The sequence below is a fragment of the Chiloscyllium punctatum genome, chromosome 1, assembly GCF_047496795.1.
Source record: "Chiloscyllium punctatum isolate Juve2018m chromosome 1, sChiPun1.3, whole genome shotgun sequence".
In the NCBI taxonomy this organism is placed as follows: Eukaryota; Metazoa; Chordata; class Chondrichthyes; order Orectolobiformes; family Hemiscylliidae; genus Chiloscyllium; species Chiloscyllium punctatum.
Window position 1 is genome coordinate 105,677,595 of NC_092739.1, and position 18,603 is coordinate 105,696,197.

General features: G+C 38.4%; 1 protein-coding gene across 7 annotated transcripts in view; it reads left to right on the forward strand.

The window, feature by feature from the left end:
- atosb (atos homolog b) overlaps positions 1-18,603 on the forward strand; it is a 154,661-nt gene that overhangs the window by 66,658 nt on the left and 69,400 nt on the right. For 6 of the 7 annotated variants that reach the window (XM_072571672.1, XM_072571679.1, XM_072571674.1 and 3 more), the window contains 2 exons: positions 4,738-4,848; positions 16,588-16,818. The gene's annotated coding sequence lies outside the window, so the exon portion shown is untranslated. The remainder of the gene's footprint in view (positions 1-4,737; positions 4,849-16,587; positions 16,819-18,603) is intronic. The other variant, XM_072571677.1, reaches the window with a different exon arrangement.

Below are 18,603 nucleotides of genomic sequence, written 5' to 3' on the forward strand. Positions count from 1 at the left end.
TAAAAATTATCTGAAAATTGCTACATTACAAATGATCACCTGACTATGTTAGGTGACTGTGATCAGGAAACCCCAAAATCTAACAGTGGTGCCTGTGAAGGATGGACATACCAGTCATCCTTCTTTGTTTTCTGATTATTGGCTGTTTGAAGTACAGCATGCTGTCAATTGGTAGCCACTCCAACTTTGTTTCACAATTGGTCCTCTATGACTAGTATAGTGTCATTTTGAGTTTTTTATGCTTGCTTGCTTTCTCACTTTTTTTTGTTTTCATCCGTTTTTTTCCTATCGCTGTTTCTCTCCATTCTGTCTAACTCCACTTCCATCAAGTTTGTGTATGTTAATTAAACAGTTCCTATTATTGAACAGTAACAAGTAATCAAAAGAACTGAGCAAAAAATGCTATGGGCACCCCCTGTTTGTTAGACTGTAAATCAGTTTGAGAATTTATAGTAAATTTGCAAAAACTCTATGTAACAAATTAAGTAATCATGAAACTGTCAGAGTATCTCTCAAATCTAACAGGCTCCTGATGCCTCTTAAGATAGAAAAGCTGTTCTCTTTTCACACTCGGGCCATACCAACTTGACTGGCACTTGTTGACCTTTTGGAGTGGTTTAAAAAAATCATTCAAATACATTAAACCGTAATTAGCAATTCAAGAAAAATGCCGACCACTGTCTTTTATTGATCAACTAGGGATAGTCAATAAAATAAAAACAGAAATTGCAGGTGAAACTCATCAGGTCTGGCAGCATCTGTGGGAAGAGAGCAGCGTTAAAGTTTCATTAAACTTCACCTTCAGCCTAAATAACACAATTTCCTGGCTGCTAGCAGTTCTGATGAAGAGTCACCGGGTTCAAACCATTAACTCTGCTCTGTTCCCTCAGATGCTGCCAGACCTGGGTTTCACCAGGCAATTTCTAGTTTTGTTTCAGTTCTCCAGCATTTGCAGTTCTTTTTTGCAGTGCATTTGCACCAAGAAATGACTTGGTTCACAAATGTCTGTCTCGCTCCAGTTCTCTCAGCATGAAATTGGGCATGCAATACATTGGAAGTACCTCAATGAAAATTTTCTTAAGAAAAGTAATGTTTAATGAAAATGCTAGGTGCTTGTTCTTGAACATTTAAAATGAGCAAGTTGAGGAATTAGTTAGCTACAGAAAAACTGTAGGCAAATCTGAAGATTTATGTCCAAGATTGTTGTTGTAAAATATTTTAAAAGACTCTTGTAACTATATTTGTCATCCAAAACAAAAGACCTTAGTTTACAAATGCAATAGCCGTTCAGTGCTGCAGGATTAAGTTTGGTTTTAAAGTTTTTTAATAGTTTTTTTTTCTTTCTGTTCCATGAAGCTCTGGAGATGATTAGAAAGAGTTTTGGTTGGAAAGTAAGGTGGGGGAGGAATGTGACAAATTCATCATTAATGATTGAATTAGTTTTCCTCTTGGTTATTTCCATTTTGCTTTGTTTCATGCAATTGTGATAACCTTGCAAACCCATTACCACTTCTTTTGAGAAGGACAAGGGCAGCAGAGAGCTGGAAACATCAGCACCTGGAAGTTCCCCTCCAAGCCACACTCCGAGATGACTTGGAAGCATGTTACCATTCATAGACTATTGGAACAGAAGTTTGGAATTCCCTTCCTGAGGGCATTGAGAGTCTATAGACAACGAATGGACTGCAGAGGTTCAAACCCTTTGGAGGGTCGGTGTGGACTTGTTAGGCCAAAGGGCCTGTTTCCACACTGTAAGTAATCTAAAGAAGGCAGATGACCGCCACATTCTCAAGGGCAACAGGGATGGGCAGTAGATACTGGCTAGGCAGTGACACCCATGATCCACGAGTAATATTTTTTTAATTGGGTAAGTGGTAATGTAGTAGTAAATGTCACTAGGCCGGTAATTCTCCCCACTTGCCAAGATGAATGTAGCTCTAACAGCACAAGACACTATCCAGGACAAAACAGCCCGTTTGATTGGAATCAGACCCACAAGCATCCATTCCTTTCACCACCAACATTCAATAGCAGCAGTGTGCAGCATCTACAACATGAAATGCAGCTGTTTTGTCCTGAATAGTGTCTTGTGTTGTTAGAGCTACATTGATCTAAGCAAATGAGGAGAATTCCAGTGGCCTAGTGACATTTACTACTACATTACCACTTCGCCAATTTAAAAAAAATTACTCATGGGCCATGGGTGTCACTGCCTAGCCAGCGTCTACTGCCCATCCCTGTTGCCCTTGAGAATGTGGTAGTGAGCTGTAATCCTGAACCCAGGTCTATTTTTCTGAAGACATTGTTCATAATCTCCTGTGGAGTTGGTGAAATTTGTGTTTTATTAAAAATGGAAAGAGAAAAAGAAAGCTAGCCTCGTGGTGACTGTGTAACCATTGCTGATTGTTATAAAAACCCACTTCATTTACTAATGTCTACTCAGGAAGGAAATCTGCCTTCCTTAACTGGTCTGGCCTCCGTGTGACCTCAAATCTGCACTACTGTAGTTTTAGGTTGTCTGAAATGGTCAAGCACGGCACTCGGTTGTATCAAATTATTACAAAGTTCAAATCTGGAAATCTTCATAATGTTTATCACTAGCAGCCAGGTGGCTTTTTAAAAAAACTTAGTAATCCTGTTTTTCCTTCTGAAGAAACATATAAATATCAAAAATATCACAGGACTGAAGAATGCATATTTTTCTTGCAAATTGAGTTCAATTTCATGATACAGGGAAAATTTCAAGTGAACTAACCAATATTGGGCTAAATTTTCTTGAATCATTCAAGTGATGTGGGCTTCACCTGGCTGGAGCAGCATTTATTGTCCATCTTTAGTGGTATTAGAGCAAGAAGGTGCAGGTGAGCTGTCACCTTGAACTGTTGCAGTTCATTTTGTTGGTATACCCACTACTGTTGTGGAGAGAGTTCTAAGATTTAACTTAGTGATAAAGAAGTAACAATAAAATGTTCCAAGTCAGGATGGTGAGTGGCTTGGAGAAGTTGAGAGTCGTAGTGTTCCCATCTACATGCTGCCATTGTCCTTCTAGATGGAAGTTCTTTTACATTCAGAAGATGCTGTAGAAGGAACCTTTATGAATATCTACATTTCATGTTTTAGATGGTTCACGCTGCTGCTATTGAATGTTGGTGGTGGAAGGAATGGATGCTTGTGGGTATGATTCCAATCAAATGGGCTGTTTTGTCCTGGACAGTGTCAAGTTTCTTGTGGTGTTAGAACTACATTCATCGAGGCAAGTGGGGAGAATTCCAACACGAACCTGAGTTGTGCCTGATAGACTGGCTTTGATGTCAGAAAGTGAGTTATTTGCTGTAGGATTTCTAACCTCTGACCCACTCTTGTCATGGTGTTTATATTGCTAATGCAGTTCAGTTCAGTCTCTGGTCAAAGTATTGGTGCAAGGATACATAATATCTCATGGTCCAAGTCTTTTAAACTAATTTTATGATGCCTTTTTTTTTGTCTGGAGAGGAATTTTCTAAAATTGCTTTTACCCTGATGTGATGAATTTAGATTAGATTCGATTCCCTACAGTGTGGAAACAGGCCCTTCAGCCCAACCAGTCCACACCGAACCTCTGAAGAGTAACCCACCCAGACCCATTTCTCACTGACTGATGCACCTAACATTACGGGTAATTTAACGTGGCCAATTCACCTGGCCTGCACATCTTTGGACTGTGGGAGGAAACCAGAGCACCTGGAGGAAACCCACGCAGACACAGGACAATGTGCAAACTCTACATGGACAGTTGCCAAGGCATGAATTGAACCTGGGACCCTGGTGCTGTGAGGCAGCAGTGCTAACCACTGAGCCACCGTGCATATTTAATATTTTTATGGACTAGAATTTGAAGGATTTTAAAGATAGTGGGATTATAGTTTTAAAAGATCAATACAAAAGCACATTGTTTTAAACAAGGGACTCCTTGAAATCATGTTTTCAGATAATTGTTGGTCTTGATTGCTTGTACTATCTTTGAGGGGAAAATGCCTTAAGATTTTTCACCGCTGGCTTTTGTCATTATTAGGTTTGAGCAGTGTTTTGCAGGCTTGCTGATTGTTTTGGATTCAAGCGGAGAGAAGCTTGGTAAAAGAAGCAGCTTCCTGGTTTTGTTGTCCTGTTTCTAAAAAAAAATCCTGTAGTAAAACCAATGATAAACCTGATGATACTTTCAAAGAAGAATCCTCAATTTTGTTTCCTGACCAAACTGTTTACAAATATTGTTTTAGTCTCCTGGGGCATATTTTAAACTGGTTAAACTTAAATTGTTGTCAAAACAACTCTGCTATCTATTTCACAGCCAAATGTTACATATTTTCAATTTTCCAGTACACTCTGAGACTGCCAGTTAGTCATATGACAGGTGCTTGTAAGCTCTCAGTGCAAAACAGCATTCACTGTCTCTCTGAGGTATAGTACATGCCTTCAACTTCATAACATATGGAACAAGTTGCCAGAGGAAGTGGAGGAGGCCGGTACAATTACAATATTTAAAAGTTATGAGGGGGGTGGGGGGGTGTGGTATACGAATAGGACAGGTTTAGAGGAATACAGGCCAAATTCTGGCAAACTGGACAAGGTCAGATTGGAATATCTGGTCCGCCTGGACGTGTTGGACCGAAGGGTCTGTTTCTGTGATGTTTAACACCTGTTATCTACAAGTTTAAAAAGTAATTACGAGTGCAAATTTTATTTTCACCAACATCTTTGCAGGTCTTGGTTCAGTCCTGTGGTTGGAATGACTAACAAGGATTTGACTCTTCAGCTTGACAGACAACAATTATACCTTGTCATAAGTTGGCTCAGGAGCAATCTGCCTTGCAGGTAGGGGCTCAAATTTGTGCATTAGCATCACCTGCTCATCTATTGCAAATATGAAATGCTTTCTGAAAAACTAATTTCTATTGTATATCATGCTGTTGGTCAAGAGTAGTGTTTTGATTTAAAATGTAGTTAGCAACATATCAGCTTTGACTGCTGCCTGTAGATTCACTGGAAGACCAATAGTTTCATTTAAAGGTGGTGCAGGTGCCTAATGACTGACCATTTCTGACTTCTGATGTCACAGTGAGATTATTGCCGACTGACGGCATTAGCAAATAATGGATGGGTAGGATGCACGTTTGTCCTTCAGGCAAGCTTAGTTATAACATGATTAAACACCTTTTAAAAGAGACAAGGGTTTTCTGCATCTCTAAAAGAGAATATATTTCACCAACTGACCCCGTTATGTCCTTGCCCTAGCATCATAATGTTATAAGATGTTATCTGTTCCTGTACCACAGTATAAAGCTCAGCAGCCATAATAACAATGGTAATGGAAAAATAAGAACTTTGGTAATACTGCAGAAAGAGAGCTTTAAAAAGGTAAACAATACTTCTTGAATTGAAGTCCTATATATTCTATTGTAATGTGCACTCAAGGTTCAGTTTTTAGGCTGAGCTAATGTGATTTTGCTCTTTTGGTCAATATTAATCAAGTTTTTCTCTTCTTGTAATATAGTGCGTTACTGTGGTGCAAAAAGTTATATTTGCAATTTCCAAACACACTTTTCGAAAGTGTTGGTTTGCCAGGGACCCAGGTTCGATTCCAGCATCTGGTGACTGTATGGAGTTTGCATGTTCTCCCCGTGTCTGTGTGGATTTCCTCCAGGTGCTCCAGTTTCTTCCTACAGTCCAAAGATGTGCAGGTCAGATGAATTGGCTATTCTAAATTGCCCACAGTGTTAGGTGCATTAGTTAGAGGGGAATGGGTTTGGGTAGGCTACTCTTCGGAGGGTCAGTGTGGACTTGTTGGGCCGAAGGGCCTGTTTCCACACTGTAGGGAATCGAATCTAATCTAATATAGTGATTCTTAATCATACAGTTCTGGAAAGTTCTGGGTTTCCACCTGGGAGGAGTAGTTTCCCTTTTTTTGTCTCCAAAATAAAATAAGGAGGAAAAAGTTTAAAATCAGGACATCTAGTAGCTGTACACTCACATCAGGAAAAGGAAGTTATCTTAAGAGAAGGAAATCCTCCTTTTCTGGGCAATATGGCTTAAATATGACTTTTCCATGATAATCAAATAACTTTCAATGTCTTAGAACATAGAACATAGAAAAATACAGCGGAGTACAGGCCCTTTGGCCCTCGATGTTGCGCCGATCCAAGCCCACCTAACCTACACTAGCCCACTATCCTCCATATGCCTATCCAATGCCCGGTAAAATGCCCATAAAGAGGGAGAGTCCACCACTGCTACTGGCAGGGCATTCCATGAACGCACGACTCGTCTTAGGAGATAGTAAGAGATAGACAATGAGCTAGGAGAAAGTGAGACTGCAGATGCTGGAGATCAGAGTGTGGTGCTGGAAAAGCACAGCCATTCAGGCCACATCCGAGGCGCAGGAGAATCGATGTGTTGGGCATGTTGAAGGGCTTATACTCTTGCTCCTTGGATGCTGTCCAACTGTCTGTGCTTTTCCAGCACTACACGCATAGACAATGAGCTGCCTTGCTTGCGTTATGCATATTTTGAGCAAATTTATTAAAATGTTATCTGATTTCTGGATAGTTCCTGATCTTTTGACATAGAAATTACATGGAATTTTTGTGGATACAATATTTGGTTTTGCTGTGAATTCCCCCACTGAACCTTCTGTTGTAGTCAACTAACTTGCTTCTGCTTGCTACTTGGTAAGTTACTCGTGAGCTGACAGCAATTGAATGAGTCATTCCTTCTTCATAAGGAGCAGAAAGTATTGATGAGAGATGTATATATGGGGAAAAGAAACTTTGTTCAGCTGAAATATTCTGCACCCTTCAAAATTTGCTTTCAAAACCTTTAATCATGTTTAGTCTCTTCAGGATGAACAGGAGTTTTTTTTTGCATGGAACTTCCTATGGTTCCTCTTGCACCGCTTGTATGGTGCACCAAATATTCTGTCAGGTTGTTGCTTACTATTCCTTAGTGGTGTAATCATGTGAAACTGCTAGCTATCAGATCCCTTCATCTGCTATATTTAAATACTTAATGTGGTAAATTTGGTAGAATTGAGATACTAATTGGTATCCTTGTGTGAACATTTGGAACAGGATTAAGCCATTCAGACCTCCCAGCCTGTTCCACTGTTGAATTAAACATTGCTGATCTAAACACCTCAACTCCATTTACCTGCCTTTCATTTATATCCTTTGTAGGCCTTATCTCAAAAAAAAAATCTTGGTCTTGAAATTTCGAATTGTCCTAGAACCATATTTCGCAAGAGAGAGGTGCAGCAAGTGTTTTGACAAGCATTCATGTGGGAAAAGGTGGTTTCTGCTTTTGCTCCTGGATAATCAAGTTCTAATTTGAAGATGATGAACCTTTTTTTGTTTATCATTCTTCTCCCACAGGAAATGTGTATTTATGAATCTCCTATAGCAAATCACTAACTTTTTTAAGCCCTTAATCAGATCAACCCTCAATCTTCTGTAATGAAATGCATGCCAAGTTTATTTAATATGTTAAATCTGCACTGCATCCACTCTGAGGTCAGTGCATCCCTGCAGAAATTTGATGCCTAAAGTGGAATGCAGCACTCTTAACAGGTAAAACAAATACTTTGTATAAGAAGTATAACGTCTTCCTCTTTTATTCCTGTCACATTGAGTTTAAGGCCAACATTCCAATAGTTTACTTGATTTATTTTCTATTTGTTTACTTGGTCATCCACATTTTTTTCACTTCTATACAGTTCCTAGTTTCTTGCCTTTCAAAAAAGATTTGATTGATCTTTCTTGGGTCCTCAGTGGTTGATCTCAAATATGCCTGCTCACTTGTGTGTATATCCTTTTGAAATGTAGAATTTTTAAATAATTCAGTGAAATAATATTCACCTTTTAATGTATTTAACTGGTTTCCTATCTCCACATTCTTGCTCTGTCCTATATGATTTCATAACCTCATTATGATGTCACTGGATATCTGAAACTGAACTTCACTGTGGCAGCCCTATGCAATTTAAATAGTTAAGTGAAAGACAGATAACATACTTGTAAGTGACGTAACTAAGCTAAATACTAGTATTAATGCAGGCTAAAAATGGAAAAACCAAGGTGAACATCACCTTTTCCTTTATATAGTGGAGTCCCAGAAATGCATGAGATATTACAACAATGACATTACCATCACATTTTGCAGATGTCACAAAACTTGGAAATATGCTAAACAACATGGAGGATAATGACATTCTCCTCCCAAAGACTGGAACTCGTGACTTCAGCATGGAATTCGTGGTGGGGAACAAAAAAAAATTTGCATGTTTCAGGAAAAATTTGAATGAAATTACTTGAGTATAATCTAACCTTGAAATCTGTATATTGACTTCCACTTTGTGATTTACCACATCTTTCTAGATACACGTTAATTTTGTCACATGGACTGAAGGCACAGAATGATTTGAGGCAGTTAACGTAGTTTGGTAAATGATGGCACTTAGTGGATAATTGAGTTAAATTTGCCAATAAACTAAGACCATCTAACATGCAATAATGATTTTTCCCTCTCTTTGACATGAGTGTAATATTTTCTTTCCTCTCACCCTACCACGTGTATAATTTTCATTTCTGACTATTCCCCACGCTGACATCCAAGCAATTTGGGAACCTATGTATTATGCCTGGTGGGTTTTTTTTAAGCTTTTCAATCCTATTGTGGAAGCAAGGTCTACAATTCCACTCTTCGCTTCCTGTTTAATATGTTTAATATGTCTTCTCTTGTTTTCAAATACAACTTCTTAATCTGTTGTTACATGTTATATGCTCATGCTTGCTTCTACGTGGACTGCCAATTGTTTTCACGTTTATTCTCACCCTTATTAATCCTTTCTTGTTTCGATTTATTCATGTTTGCTATGTCAGGAGTCTTGTAAATAAAAAAAATTATCTCAGTCCTACAATATATTTTCAAATTTTGTATTGCATATGTTTTTGCTTAACCTTGGATCAGCTTCAGTCAAATCTCAAGTTTAATACTTTGGCTCTGCATTATTATCATTTCAAGCTCCATTGATATTGTAGAATCACTTTAGTGGAAGCATTTCCACAGTATGGTGCAGCTGCTTGTGTACCAAAATCATCCTTGTGTACTAAGAGATAAAAGCTTGCACCAACTTTATCTTGAGAACAGTTGAGCAGTGGATAATGGGTTTCTGACAGTGATATCTATTGAAGGTGCCGGTGGCACATTGGTAACTTCCTTTCTATGGCTGATCACAGATACTGGGGCTATCTCCTGGAAGCAGGAAAGTTGGACTCTCAACTCTTGACAGGCTGGTGTGTCATGGCCAGAACCAATACCTCTCATTCTTCCCCTCGCCCCAAAATAAAATAAACACTTGAATTTGAAACCAGAGATAAAATTCAGCCCACAAACAGTATACATAGAGGCCTCAATATTTATTCAGTTATGTCACAATGCTCTTTCTGAAGGCTTTGCATTTACCTTCATTGGAGGACAAAACACTGTATGAGGACTGATGACCTCGATATGGGTTGATTTTTTTTTTGTTGTTGCCGTTGAAACATATTGGAGCCATGGAAAGTTTCACTGCCCTTCTGGCATGCACGCTCTGAGATCTTCAGCTCGATGTTAGACCTGGCTCTCAACGGAGGGAAAAGTTTTCCAATAACTCAGCATACCTGTTCTTATGCCTTAACTTGCATAAAACATTGCATTCTTGTTTTCTTGTAGTTTTATATTGGTCTTTACTGATCCACAGTTCTGCTTTGTGTACTATTACATACTCTCTGACCAGAGCACTAAAATAAAACATGACAGTAGAATATTGAGGGAATGTTAAACAATCAAAACCTTTCAAATGAGAGAATTCATCCACCCCCTCTCAGGTGTATGTAAATTATCCAATGGCACTATTTCCAAGTAGAGGATTGTCTTTATTCCCAACATCTTGGCCAAATTAATAATTTAACCAACATCTCAGAAATGGATTGTCTCATCGTCATCATTTGGCTGATTGCATGAGTTTGTGCAAATGGGTTGCCTCGTTTCCTACATTACAACAGCAACTGTGCTTCAGAAATTAGCTGTAAATTGTCTTGGGACATCTGGTGATCATAAGGTAAAATATAAGTGAATTTTCTTTTTCTTAGAAATGAATCACAGTGCTTGGTTTGGGTTTTTATTATTTGCTTATTAATGTGTGTTACTGTCAATGATTTTGTATCTCCATACGTCTAGGTCCCTTTGCAACTCTCTGCTTTTTGTCTATTATTATCCAAAAATAATAGCTTTATTGTTGTTCACCAAAATATACAGCTGCATATTTGAAACTCAGATTTATGTTCTGTGCTAAAAGATCTTCGTGTTCTAGTGTGAATCACAATGTTTCAGTGCAGCTTCAGCAAATAATTAAGAAGGCGACTGTAATATCTTAAGAATGATCCTGACCTTCCAGTTGCTTGCCACTCTAATAAATGCTATTACTCTGTGCTAACATTTCTTTCCTGGGCCTGCTGCAGTGTTCCAGTGAAGCTCCATGCAAGCTGGAGGAACAATTTTGAGAAACAGCTTCAGAATATTACTTCTCTTCCTCCATTTTTATTATATCCCACCTATCCCAAAGCTGTATGTCTGTGTCTTGTTTCTTTGCCCTCAAAAGACCCATGATCTTTTTTTTCACACCTACCATTTCCACTTATTTCATATCTCTATCCCTCCTTTATCACCATTAGTACTACTGTGTCTTTTGCTCTGGGCACCCTCACTATGAGCACCACTTGCTTTGCCTGTCCCTCTATAATCAGCATTAAAAACCACCATTTCCCAATAGTTCTGAAGAGTGCTCTTGGATTCAAAGCATTAATTCTGTTTCTCTATCCACAGAAGCTGCCAGACCTGCTGAGTTTCTCCTGCACTTTGGTTATTTCGGATTTGCAGCATCTTGGTTTTATTTTAATTGAGTACAGTTCTTTTATTGAGGTGAATTAAACATCAAAGTAAGGATGTAATAATTGAGTAATACACGGGATTGATGAGATCCCACCTTAAATACTGTGTGTACTTAGTTTTTATTCATTCAGGGGATACAGGCTTTACTGGCTGGGCTAGCATTTATTTCACAGATGTAGTTACTCTTGAGAAGCTGAGCTTGCTTGAATTGCTGCAGTCCATTTGGTGTAAGTACACTACAATGCTGTGAGGGTAGGAATTCCAGTACTTGTACCCAATGACAGTGAAATAACATATTTTCAATCAGGTGAGGAACTTGCAGGTTGTGAAGTTCTCATTTGCCTGCTACCATTCCTTCGAGATGGTAGTGGTTGTGGGTTTGGAAGTTACTGTCAAAGGATGTCTGAATTTCTGCAGTTCATATTGTGAATAGTACACAGTGCTGCTACTGAGTGTCTTTGGTGGAGGGAGTGCATGCCTGAGATGTGCAGGCAATCAAGTGGGCTGTTTTGTCTGGATGGTATCCAGGCTGTCAGAAAGCTAGTCCTATTTTTCTTTCCTAAAAGCTGTTCCTTAGCTCAAGGATACTCTGTCCTTGATTTTTTTTTCAGAGGGGTAAATAAACTAGGCTGGGCTCCGATCAGTCTGGTTTGGTACAGAGATGAAAAGGATTTTGAGAGGCCTTTTGTTTTTACATAAACAGATGAGACTTCAGGCCAAAGTGGTCATGTTTTGGAAGTTATCTGTAGAATGAAAGGTAAGTGGTCAGCTGTCTAGCTGAGCAGTTTAGTTCAGTCAAGAGCTGGTTGGGAGTTCAACAGTGAGCTATGTGGAAAGTCTCTCTTCTGCCCTTCTAACTTCATCCTGTAAGCATCTGACCTTTTTTTTTGTACTGTGTTTTAAAGGGGGTTTGCTTATTGGGACTGTTGTGCTTTTCGAAATAGCATACTTAAGTCTAATTTTGATAGACTGAGTTCTCTAGGGGTCCTTTATTCTGTTCTTTGTGTTTCGTTGTGTAATTTTGTGAATAACTTTGTCTGTTTTAAATCTGGTAGTCAACCTCGCTAATTTAATCTTGATCATTTTCACTGTACACTTAGCGAAACAAGTTTCAAAGTTATGGGTCTAGTCTGCCTGCTGAAGAAGGTTTTCCGTGCTGGCCTCGTCCATAACAAGGCACTTAGGGAATATTCATCATACTCTTGACTTGTGCCTTGTTGATGCGGACAGGCTTTGGGGAGTTAGGAAGACAGTTACTCACTGCAAGATTCCTGGCCTTTGACCTGCTCTTATAATCACCGTGTTTAGATGGCTAGTGCAGTTCAGTTTCTGGTCAATTATACTTTTCTATTTAAAATGATCTTTATTTCCCAAAACAACTGACTATCTACTGCTAAGATACAAAGAGTTTGGTACTGTTAGAAGCCAAGATAAGACTTGGCAATCATGTTTTGTTTGAAAATTCTTTGGCATCTAGAGTGAGGAGCTTGTCCTTGTATCAGTTTTGGCTCTTTTGAATATGCTGCAAACTTAAATTATTTTTAATTTGCTACTGTAGTCTCTCCTTGATGGAGTATGAACATTTGAAATATTGTTATTTTGTTTTATTCTAAAGTTAAGACTTTCTTCTCCCATGGTTGAACTATGTCTCTGCAACAAATCAATAATTTATATTTCTGTTAATTAAGGTGATTAAAGTCTAATATATACGTTTTGATCGGGATTTTCTGCCATCGACTTTATTTTGAATTTGTCATCCACTTTCATTTGTGCATCAATGATTTGATGCAAAATTAGAAATATTGCATAGAAGTCTGAAAGTTCATTGTAATGATTCTTTATTTGAAAATAATAATCTTTTGTTTTAACAATTCCAACTGTCATATATTTGTTTTTGTATGTTCTGTAACTTCTCCAACCCCAAGTAATCAACTGTACCTTTCCATGGTGAATAATTACACTTTACTCCCAATCTCTGCTTCTTATCTTAAAGCCAGTTAGCAATCCATTCTGCCTCTGATGTCACACTCCACATTCTCTGACATTCTTCTTAAATGTGAGGTGTTGCACTTTGGGAAGACAAACCAGGGCAGGACTAATACAGTTCATGGTAGGGCCTGGGGAATTTGATGAACAAAGAGACTTAGGGGTGCAGTTACATGGTTCCTTGAAAGTGGAGTTGTAAGAAGATAGGGTAATGAAGAAAGCATTTGGTATGCTGCCTTTTTTTGTTAGTATGTTGAATATATGAGTTGGGACATTATGCTGCAGCTGGTGACCTTCCAGAGGTCTATAAAATTATGAAGGACATGGATAGGTCTTTTACCCAGGGTGAGGGAGTCCCAAATGAGAGAGCATAGGTTTACGGTGAGAGGGGAAAGATTTAAAAGGGACCTAAGTGGCATCTTTTTCATGCAGAGGGTGGTGTGTGTCTGGAATGAGCTGCCAGAGGAAGTGGTGGCGGTGGGTACATTACAACGTTTACAAGGCATCTGGATGGGTACGTGGATAGGAAGGGTTTATAGGAATATAGGTCAAATGCTGACAAATTGAAATAGATCCGTTTCGGATATCTGGTCAGCACGGACAAGTTGGGCCTGTTTCTGTGCTGTATAACTCTGACTGTATGACTCTATCCATCATGGGGCATTTCAACAAAGTCCCTTAGAAAATCCAAATAAATTACATGTGTATTACCATTATCTCTGTTATCCCTCAAAAACATAATACCATCTAGGACTTTCCTCTTGAAATTTTTGCAAATAGAATATCATAAAGTGAAAGTATAATCCCACAAGTCCACACTGTACAAAGTATGGGTCCAGAAAAAGACCATTTGGCAAATCCAGTACATGGTGTTGCTTATGCTCTAGGTGAGTCTCTTCCCACTTTTCCTCCTTTTAAATCTATTGTAGTCATCCTTTTTTTTCTCCCTCTGGTGGTATTTAACTTGTTCTTTAAATGCATTTATTTGCTTCAATAACTCTATGGTAACATATTGTACATTTTAGCTCTGTTTCAGTAAAGAAGTTTCTTCTGCATTCCCTGTTGGATTTTATTTTGGTAACTATTTTGTTCTGGTGATTTCTCTATATTCTCCTCCCCACCAGAGGAAATATTCTGACTATATGCTCTCTATATCAAGATCTTTCATAATCTAGATACCTCTATTAGATACCCTAGCCTCTTTTTGTTTTTTTAAAAAAAAGAGACCCAGTGTGCAATCCTGTTTTGATATTATTACTCATTGTTGATTTTAGGGGATTCATAATCAAACAGTTTCCTAATAGAGGCAGTTACCAATTTATAGCAATTTTCCAATAGTTTATTGAGAAGCAACAGTTTAGTGTGGTCATTACTTAATTAGACAAAGAAAGGAAATGTGCAAACTTTGATGCTTTACTGATCCTGGAGTCTTTTAGTTGAATGGAGGGGTTGAGGTTGTGCACTCCTTCGGCCCATTAGTCCTATGTTCTTTTGTGGTGGCCCCCTTGTTCTGTTTACTGAAATGCACAATCTTAGTTGTCCATGTTGGGCTGCAATTGCCAGTTATTTTCCTGTTCTACAACTTTATTAATGACCTTCTTCTGTAATTTGTCATTTACCTCAATTTTGACTATTAATTTCATCCTCCTCCCCCACCCCCCCCCCCCCAATAATTGTGACATTTGTAAAGTTGTAAATGTAATTTAATTCCAAAGTCCAAATTGTTGATAAAAATTGTGAAGTCATGATCCCAACATTGATCATCGTGGAGCATCTTTTTTACCATTCTGAATGATTACCCTTTTCTCACTCTCTGCTTTGTATCTTGAAACTTCCAGCAATCTATTCTGCCACTCATCCCGGATTCTATCTTCATTATTCTATTGTGGAGCACCTCATAAAAACGGCCTTTTGAAAATCTAGATTAAACATATTCTGCAACACCATGTTCTACTCTTTGTTACTTCCTCAAAATATTCAATAAGGTTGATCGAGCAAGTTCTTCACTTTTGAAACCCTTGTTGACTTCATTCTAACAGTCTCATTTCTTGATGTTCTTATCTTCTCCCCTTTTAAGAGGCACTCTGTTATTTTTTTTCTGTACCAGAATATTAGATTAACTGGCCTGTTACAGCCTGTTTTGCTAATTATTTTTGACAACTTTCCTAACCTCCTCATATATTCTGTTTCATCATGCACTCCTCTTCCCCATCTCTCTTGCACGTGTTCTTGCAAGATCTCTCCAACATCCACCCCCACACCCCCACCCCCACCCCCACGATTCTGCTTCATCCTACAGTCTCACCAGTGTTTTAGGGCCAAGAATTTGGCAGTTGGAATATAATGTACGAGGAACAGGTGCACAGAGTAGTTCTTAACTGATAACAAATGAGAAAGGGTTGATGTACAAATGGACCTAGGTATCCTTATTAATGAGTTATTGAAGGCTAACATGCAGGCACTTAAGAAAGCCTACATTATATTAGCCTTTATTTCAAGAGGTTTTGAGTATTGGAGTAGCAAAGTCTTACTTCAGTTGTTTCAAACCTTAGTTAGATTGGATTGGAGTGCTGTGTACAGTGAATTATTGAATAGAGTGTGTAACAAAGGACTGTCCAAACCTGTTGTCTCGATGTTTGGGCAACCCAGTGAAGAGAAATTGGGGAACCTGGAATATCAAAGAACAAGAGGTGATCTCATTAAAACTTGCAAAATATTGTAGGGCTAGACATGGTAGATACAAGTAATATGTTTCCTCTGACTGGGGAGTTTTGAACTAGGACAGATTATTTTAAAATAAGAGGAAGCTGCTTGGAACAGAGTTGAGAGATTATTTACTGTAAATCATGGAAATTCTTTATCCCAGGGGCTGGGAAGATCAGTCATTGAATAAGCTTAAAGTAGGGACTGACAGATTTCTAAATACCAATGGCTTAAAAGGCTATGGGGTTAGCCAGAATGGCAGGGCTGAATAGCCTCCTCCTATGTTCTTTCCTTTTAGTGGAATATATTCTCACTGTACTCTATCAAATGTGTATTCCACAGTCATTTTAGTTTATACTCAAAATCAGCTTCTCTCAATTTGTTAGCCTGATTTTCTACCATTTCGATGTCCTTCTCGATTAAAGTCTTTAATGCATATGGTCATTATTGCCGAGGTGTTCTTTCTCGTTTAATTTCTCATATTTGACTTGGGTTTATTACCCATTACTAGATCCAACATTACATTTACCCCACTTGTTTTAATATTCTGGTTAGTAAAGATTCCTACTTAGCTTGTTGATAATCAACTCTTTGTATCTTTTATCTACCATTTATGTCTCGTAAATTTCAAGGTAGTTCAAATCAACCATAAATTAAAGAATGTAATTTACTCCATTCTTTAACCTGCCATCACCACTCTTCCACAACTAATATTAGGTGACCTGTACACTGCACCTTTATTTTTTTCATACATCTGTATGGGTTCTGTGCTGATGTCATTATGTTATCTCTAATTCTCTTTTTCCATTTCTATCTTTTCAAAATGTTATATCCTACAATATTAATTCTAAGTTGTAATTTTCTATAGCCATTTCTCAGTAACTTTGTGCATCAGATTGTAATGGAAATAATACACTAATGCAAATTAATTCATTTTTCCAGTGCTACAGTGTCCTGGAACTAAAGTGAAAACACTTGTGCTTTTGTAAGCAAGTACATGTTCCAGTGATGGTGGAAGTCACTCTGCAACCAATTGATGTCTCTGGTTGTCAAAATGGAAGATTTACCAGAATAGCTGACATCAGTGCCAAAACCATTTGGAATCTTTTGCACCAAGAAAGGCAAGTGGCACAGCTTATCCCCAGACAAGAAGATCAACAGTACAGTGGAATGGTAGGTTTAACCAACTAATTGAGTATCTTATGCTCAATCGAAGATTAATGCAAAGTAAGATCAAATATGCTTCACAGTAAGCAATCAAAGTAACCAGAAATGCTAGGTACATTAGGTGATATTTCCTTGTCTTAATGTTACAACATTTATACTGAAGATGGATCTTAATTGCATGGGGTGATGTAAACTGGTATTTCAAATCCATTTGAAGTTGGAGTTGTGTGACGAAAGAGTGTGACATCTGATCATATCTTGGAACTACTTTAGTACTGAGTATCTGCCCATTGAAAATTAAACAGCCAGTTGTGTGAATCATGTGTGACAAGCCCTTCTCTATGTGAATGTAGCTGTTGACAATGCCTTCCTATTCTGATGTTCCTCCACTGTCATTCAGCTAGGTGGGATTGTTCTCACTTGCACTCATTCTCAGTCATTTGATTGCAGTCAAACAAGAACTGGCATTAGTAACAGTCCAGAGAAGATTCGCTCAGCTGATACCAGGTGTGAAGGGACTGTTTTGAGGAGAGATTGAGTAGATTGGACCTGTATTAATTGGATTTTTGAAGAATGACAAGTGATCTTATTAAAATAGTAACATTCTTGGGACTTGACAGGGCAGATGTATAGAACCAGAAAGCCTAATCTCAGAACAAGGAGTTGAGAAGAAATTTCTTCTCTGAATCTGTCAAGTTCTTCACTGCAGAGGACTGTTGAGTATATTCAAGGGTGATGGACATTATTAATCACAAAGGGAATTGAAGATTATCGCAAAAAGGAAGAACATTGGAAGTGAGAATTATCAGCTCAGCCATGACCTCAATGAGTAGTGGAACAGGCTTGATGGGCTGTATGGCCGATGTCTGCTCCCATATTTATGGTCTTAACGCTACTCTACCTTATTCCATACCATCCCCTCTGATTTCCCTCAAGGATCTATTAAGGTTATTTCATCAACGTGATGTGCCCCAACTCCATCCATCTCCCTCAAGACTGACTAGATAATTTCTCAAGTATTGGTTGCAACCTTGGTGAAACACATGATCCCAGGAAGAGCTTCGTAACTGATTTGTATCATTGTCAAGACTGCCTACTCCCTCTTCTGTAACATTGCCTGATGTTGCTTTACCTCCACTCATCTGCAGCTGAAATCCTCATTATGCCTCCCCTTTGAAATTTGTTTTAAGGTTAGAGTAGTACTGGAAAAACGCTTCAGGTCAGGCAGCATCCGAGGAGCAGGAAAATCAACGTTTCGGGCAAAAGCCCTTCATCAGCAATGAAACTTGATTGTTTCAATGCAGTTCTAGCTGGTTCTATATATTTCTGCCAGATAATGTGAAGTCCTCAAAATCTCTGCTTCCTTTGCATCAAGTCTAATTTCCCTTCAAGTCCTTTGTCACCTGACCGACATTGGCACCCTGTGGAGCAAAATTTTGATTTTTGAGTTCTAATTCTTGTTTGTAAATCACTCCTTAGCCTCACCCTGCCCTATATCTACAATCTCCTCCATCCTTACAACCTGCCAGGATATCTATGCTCCTCTAATTTTGGACTCAATATCCAATTGTTACCTGTTCTACCATTGTAGGGGGACCCTAATTTTCATACACTCTAAGCTCTAGAATCTCCCCTCTATTCTTCTCATTCTCATTTTTTAAAAAAAGTGTCTCCTTAAAACCCAAACTTTCACCAGTCTTTTGGTTATCTCAACTGATATCTGTTCATGATTGGAACTGTTAGAATTGTTCTTGTGAAATACCTTGGGGCAGTTGATTATGTTTACAGGCT